Source organism: Mauremys reevesii, linkage group 2 (assembly GCF_016161935.1).
Source record: "Mauremys reevesii isolate NIE-2019 linkage group 2, ASM1616193v1, whole genome shotgun sequence".
In the NCBI taxonomy this organism is placed as follows: Eukaryota; Metazoa; Chordata; order Testudines; family Geoemydidae; genus Mauremys; species Mauremys reevesii.
Genome location: NC_052624.1, coordinates 77,334,927 through 77,342,199, shown reverse-complemented (window position 1 = coordinate 77,342,199; position 7,273 = coordinate 77,334,927).

Here is a 7,273-nt window from a genome sequence, read left to right as displayed (position 1 = left end):
TTGGAGGAATGAGATGTCCAGTGGGCAGCTCTGCTTTTGATGACACTGCTTTAGAGCATTTCCAAGGTTTTCAACTTTGCAGTAAACTTTGGATCAGCCTTTTGTTAAGCACAATTAGGCAATCAATTTTTTGATGGTCCCCCAGGTGATCCATTAAAGAAAGGTTTCACTTTTGTATAAAGGCACTCTAGGGCATGTTTTATTTAGGTTATTAATACTCTTCTTCAGTGTAAGCAGAAAGCTGACTTAAGGAGCATATTAATGGCACATCATAACCTAGTTCATTGTTTGTCAATATTCGATTACTAAGCAAAGCTTTTTATTCATTCAACAGAATACATTTTTCATAAGATAACACATTAATAGATTTTGTCAGAAGGATACATCTGCCAAGTACCACTGAGGACTATAACAGAGATTACTGAAAAGCATATAAAATACATTCACAAGAGATATTAACAAAAAATATTAACTAATAGAGTTCCATTTCCTATGACTACCTCTTTCCACAAGTGGCTTCATGCAAAATAGCAATCAGCGTACAATGTGGCAAGCTGGAATCAAAATCTGCAGCAAAATTCCTGGATTCTGCAGCACTGTGGTGCAGAAGATAGGAAATTCTTTGATGGTTTCACTAAAACCTGTATTTTAATTTAATGAATGAGATATGAAAATGAAAAGTGCATGCAGTACAGGAGCCTCTATATTATTTATTTGTATATTAATTTCAGTGTATTTTATGCTATCCTCACAGTTTCACTTTTCAACATGCCACAGATGATGGTACTGTCAGTGCATTGTAGAAGTTGTCTAACAGTTGAGTAGCTGGGTTACTAGTACCTAGGAAGATATGGTATACTTGGGATTGTGGGATAAGCACACATGCTGCATGTTTTTACTAAAACTATCCGTAGTTAACCATTCAACTATATTGCTATTTAACTGTAATACCTAGGTTTCAAAGCAGGACTTTGGAGCCGTGCTCTGGCTCCACTCCAGCTCCAGGCAAAAACCTGCAGCTCCGCTGCGCCCCGCTCCAGCTCCGGGCTCGGCTCCAAAGCCCTGTTTCAAAGTTAACAGCACATTGAGATAAACCCAGCATTTTATACCTCCAAGTGCCACCCTTGCTTTGAGTCTTCAGTGGTGCAGAATCCTGATCCAATATATTCACCCTTTTTATGCTCTTTGTTTACTTTTTGCTTTTCTCTCAGCTTAGATGATGAAAATCAATGAAGTCAGTATCAGTATTTTGTTTATAGACACAATTTCACTTTTAGGTTCCTTTGATACAGTATTTTGGCTTATTGCTTTATAGGGGAATATTTATTTGTTTAACAATAACTAGTTTTCATTGAAGTTTTGTTATTATGATCATTGGATGGAACCCTGGCCCCATTTGAGTCAATAGGAATTTGGCCATTGCCTTCATTGGAGCCAAGATTTCACCCTTAGAATTTTGGGACAAATAAATTGAGAGGGTGTCCTTTTGATCAAAAATGACTTGAGGAATGGTTTATTTTCACATTAATCACGTATATTAAGAGGTCTCTCTTGTATACTTTATTTAGGACCAATATAAAACAAGAGATTTTCCCCAGAAAACCGTTATACCTCGGTGTATAGAAGAAAGAAAAAGCAATAAATAAACGGGAAATGTCACAAAGTATATTTGTATCGTTTTAGATATATGCATTAGTTAACTAAATGAAGAGTTCTGAAATCAAGATTTAAGCCCAGGGAGTTGGATTTTGATGTTAAGGGCAGTGTGAAATGAATGAGAGATTTGGAAAACAAGTCCCTGATCCTACAGCTGGATCCTTGCAGGCAATCCCCTTTGCCTGTATGCAGTAACTGGTAGGATTGGGGCCAACTTTGTAAAAGCGGAAAGAGAATATATTTAAAACACTGCTTCCCCCTCAAACTGTAATTATTTAATCAATTGAGGGGTTTACAACTCTATTTCTATGATGGTCTCCCTTTTGTCTGGTATTATCGATACATGGGGTTATCAATTCTCAATGAACTGATTAATTCATCTGTTTTAAAGCCAAGGAACAATATTCAATAGTCCCCAAAGCATTTTTGTATTGCACAGTAATATGTGATATTTGCTGGCATTACCTATTCTGGATTTAGCATAATACTAATTTAAATGCTACATCAATCATAGCTTGATTTACAGTATTCATATTAATTTTTAGTTTAAATGAGTTGATCAAACTGCACTTCCGAAGTCCATTTCATTCCATGCATGGCCTCTGGCAATTTACAAATAGTGATTTAGCATGTCAAATATTTATGAGTGTGATAGCAGCAGGGGCAGAATTGGACTGGCTTGCAGTGTGCTGGTGGCTGCCATCTTACGTCCCAAAATCTAAACTTTCGTTTAAAAAAAAAATCTAGTCCCTACGGGTGCAAAGAAACCCTTAAAATGTGAAGCAATGCAATAATCATGTTTATTATAGATATTCTTTATACATCATTCAAATGTGTGGTAGATACTCTAAGCCAGTAGGAGGTGAGGGTAACAGCACCTCACAAGGGATGCTCAGCAGCTCACAGAAAAGGTTAATGGAAACGTGGGATCTGAGTCTGCAGAGAGCCTGTAACGTACCTCTGTCATTTCAGTGACATAGTAGCTCTGCAGCTTTGTGATAGTAATTTACATGTCAGCTTTTTAAACTGTTTCATTACTGACCAAAACACATAAAAGAAGAGTGATGCTCATAGTATGAAGGGCTTGACAATCTACTGTGAGAAGGTACTATGAGTAGTATCATTAGGGGATGCAGCTTGGATCGTGGATGAATCCAGGGAGCAGAGCACTATTTGTTTCTTGATCCGTCTGACCTGAATTGAACAAAAAATATCTTTGGCCTAGATATAAAAGAAGGAACCATGTCCAAGCCACTATTCAGTCCTGTGCTGACAGATGCCCTTCCATAGGAAGGTGAACACTTCTAAGATCTTTTGCCAATGTGAAGTAGAAAACAATTTGGTCCCAACCCCTTTATGTCTGTTTTGTCTATTTAGATTGTAACCTTTTCAGGTCTCTTATCAGGTGTATGTACAAAACCTGGGACAAAGTCTTTTCTGGGGTCTCTAGGTACTACTGTAATACAAATAAATAATAGTATCCTCAAATCTGGCCATCCATTTAACCCCGTGCATTGAGCAATAAATCAACATGGTTAAGTATCTAATCCTATTTATCATATACCCTGAGACATGCTGGTATCCAGGTTACAGAAAGATTCATTTCTGTGTAGCTGATGTCACATTGACAGGGAATATTTTATCTGGCGAAACCATTCTTTAAGTAACAAATGCAAGAACTAGAGTTAGATTCAGTAAGTCCAAACTAGATATAATTGCCAAGCATTATCTGAGAGTGCAAAAGATGACTATGAGCATTCTGGACTGCAGCCTGCTTTGAACTAGAGTTTCTGAATGATAAAAGTAATCTTTCCTATAATTATTTGAGCTTAAGTAACCACTGTTTTGTTGATGTTATTGGATTTTATATTTTTAGTTTATTCAGTGATCACTAACTTCCCCTAGAGGTTAGACTGTTAAATGAAACCTGCTTTTAGAAGCAAATCAATTCTGGATGTTTCAAAATATCTCCAGACCAGCTGACACAGTGCTGTGGTCAACTTGTTTGACGCCTAAAACAGTTAGTAATCATTTTTATCCTCTCTGTAAGCACAAAACATTCCAGTAACACAGAAAGAATGTATCCGTTGTACTTATTGTCTCAGCTGAGATCTTGTTGGCTGACGATACATACCAAAAAGAGCTCTGATATGCACAATTAATAATGGCTAATTAATGGAGGAAATAAATAGTGTTTTTATAGAAATTAATCTCAATCAGTAGTATAATTCTGAATCTAGATGCACCACACATTATATGCCCGTGCGCTCTCTTCTGCTTTGTGTTAGGCCAAAAAATCCAAAGCAATGGGATCAGCTCGATCAGTGAAAGGCTGCCATCTAGTGGTGGAAAATTCCCAGTCCAGGACTGCTATAAAGGGGAGCCTTACCTTTAAAAAAATATCATCTCTGGTGAACAGGGGCAACAAATTAAAGTAAGTATGTCCATATATACCTCCTCTCTTGGGATTCCTGTCAGGATGTGCTTTGCCATTATTATTTAATTAAAATTACACTTATTTGTAGGCTTGGAACATTGATTTAGCCAGACACTCACAAACCCACAAAAAATATTTCCATCAACAATAATAGAAATGTACAGATAGGCAAGTAGGCAAAACCTTGTGTGAGAACTTAGAGTCTGATTTAACGATTCTTACTTTGTATATTTTGTCATGTGATTTGTGTTTTAATGGTTACAAAGCTTTAACTCTTTGAATCTCAGCATCTCCTGTCATTAAATAATTATTGTCTGAGCCTCCTGTGTCCGACCCCTCCATAATTTCCCACAACATAAGATGGTTACAGCGACGGTTTATTAATACAATGTTAGGTCTTGGGATCTATAGAAAATTAATGCTTGTATAAATTAACATAACTTATTTTACAGTGAGAATTTACGTTGCTGTGCCTCATTGGGTGAAGTTCACCCCTCTGCAGAGGACCAGCACAAAGTGTACACGAGAACTCAAAGTCCTGAGCAAACTAAATCCCTTTATCCATTTTGAGTGGAAATATTCAGTGGCTCATTGGACTAATTCAGTGACTCCACTGAAACACCTCTAGCTTAGGTATTCTAATTTTAAAATTTTCCACAAATAAAGTGTGCAGGTATTTAGAATATAGTAGATCAAGTCTGAAAAAAAGTAAACAAATTGTGTACCCACTTATTCTGAGCTTCCATGGCTTTATATACTGTGCTTTTAAACCACAGCCAACCAGCCACATCCTTGGAACGCCCTCTGCCAGGATGGATAATCAATATTGTTGTAAAAACAAAATAAAAATTGGAATGGTTCTTCTCTGAAAAATTTTGAAAAGCCTGCCGCAATTTCCTGCATATCTGGACTTGCAGACATTTGAGAACAGAGATTTATTGCAAAATCTATCTATTTAGGGACGTCTGGCTGGGCTACCTCCTCTTCCCTTGTCAGTTACTGCTGCTACTTCGCCTACTGGTGGGAAGGCTGAAAGTTCTAGAAACTCCTCAGCCAACTATCTATACTCCTACTTTTCCCAACTGCAGATTCACCAGCTCTCGCTGAAAGCCAGAGATGGGAGGGAACAGGGCTCCTCCAAGTCAGGGAAAGGAAGACGAGGGGGAGCGCTCACCCTGATTTCAGCAGAGGAGCAACTGTGCTCTCCTGTGCTTCCCCTTACTTGAGCCCTGTGTGGAGTAGCACATGGTGCATCCTCCTACAGGATGGGCCTCCCAGACTTTCCAAGGTTCTACACCACACCCAGTACAGTCCTGTGCCTTATTTGCACCATCTGGCCTTTGATGGAAGATCCATGCAAGGGGGAAGAAGGAGCGGAAAGGGAAGGAGTATCCCCTTTATATGCAGGACTAGAATACCAGTTGCTCTCTGGACAATGTATTGACAATAGGGGGCTGCATTGCCAAATTTTGATTCTGCCCTTTATTGTTCAGAACAGAGATTCAGAGACAACAACTAGATCCCTGCCTGCTAACTTTGCATAGTTCCTCTAACTCTTACAGGTGCAGGACATTATGCGCCAAATTTTAAACAATAAGTGCTCAAATTGCATCTGCCAAAATATGTGAGTGCAGATGCAAACAGATAATTGCATGTGTGTAAAATGGGTGACTGCTCATGCAAATAGATCCTAACACACACAACTATCTGTTTCTCCACACAGTAGTTAACTTTGGTACATAAGTGCATATTTTACACTCACAAATACTCATTTGAACAGGGCCATTTGTACCTTGCAAGCATGGCTTTGGAGGCTAGTTTTGAAAGTGTTGCCCTATATCACCTTACAGGTTTCAGAGTGTTAGCCGTGTTAGTCTGTATCAGCAAAAACAACAAGGAGTCCTTGTGGCAACTTATAGACTAACAAATTGATTTGGGCATAAGCTTTCGTGGGCTAGAACCCACTTCGTCAGATGCATGAAGTGAAAAATACAGGAGCAAGTATAAATACATGAAAGGATGGGGGTTGCTTTACCAAGTGATTTATCTCATTAGACTGACCTCACACTTGGTAAAGCAACCCCCATCCTTTCATGTATTTATACCTGCGCCTGTATTTTTCACTTCATGCATCTGACAATGTGGGTTCTAGCCCACGAAAGCTTATGCCCAAATAAATTTGTTAGTCTCTAAGGTGCCACAAGGACTCCTCGTTGTTTTTCCTATATAACTTTAGTTTGCAAAGAATGCCAGCTGCTCCTACCCAATGCCAGATTCTCATCTCATTTATACCAGTGTAAATCAACAGGAGTGTGCCCGCAAGGGGGGCTGAGATACTGGCAAAAGAATGACACTCAGCCCGAAAATAATAAGCAAGGCTTTGCTGAGAGAAGGACTTACACTCCAAGCTGCACGGGAAGTCCTTGAGGCGCGCAGAGGGGCTGCGGGGGACTCTGGCCGTCCAGGACAGCTGGCCAGGCAGGACTCCATCAAGGGGAGTGCTTTGCGATGTTATATCCCCTGCGCTTATCTCAGGGTTATATGGGGTCAACAGCTGGCTGCATTCATTACATTCATGAATTGTACATATTATCTAAACTAACTTATTTACAGGCAAAAACATGCTGAACTATACTAAACTACATTTTGGCAGGATCTGCCGGACAAGGTTCATTGCACGGCCTTCAACTGCACAGCCTGTATCTTCCGGTCACATTCAATCACATACTTGGTCCGCCACTTAGCTCCTCGCCAATCTTCCGCAACCTTGCCCCTACACTCCACCCCTTGGCGAACTGAGGCGTATTTACTGCCACCAACGCACGGTGAGTGTGCGCACTGGTTTGGGGTTTGCCAGTCGGGCCAGGAGGGTGGAGAAGCAGTTTATGCAACATTGCAGAAGGACAAACACACATACAAATCCCACTAGTGCCATTAGTAACAGGAGCCTGATGCGTCTCACCCAGGTGCCGAGATCTGGAAGCCAGGAGGTCAGCCATCACCACGAGTCATCCCATGCTGAAATTTCAGAGTCCACGTCATGCAGCACTTTCAAGTGATCCATCATATTGTGAACATCAGTTTCAACGTGTTTGTCCTGATTTGAGTAAAAACAACAACTTTCTTTAATCAAGGCACAAATGCCGCCTTGAGCAGCTAACAAGTAATCCAATGCCATGC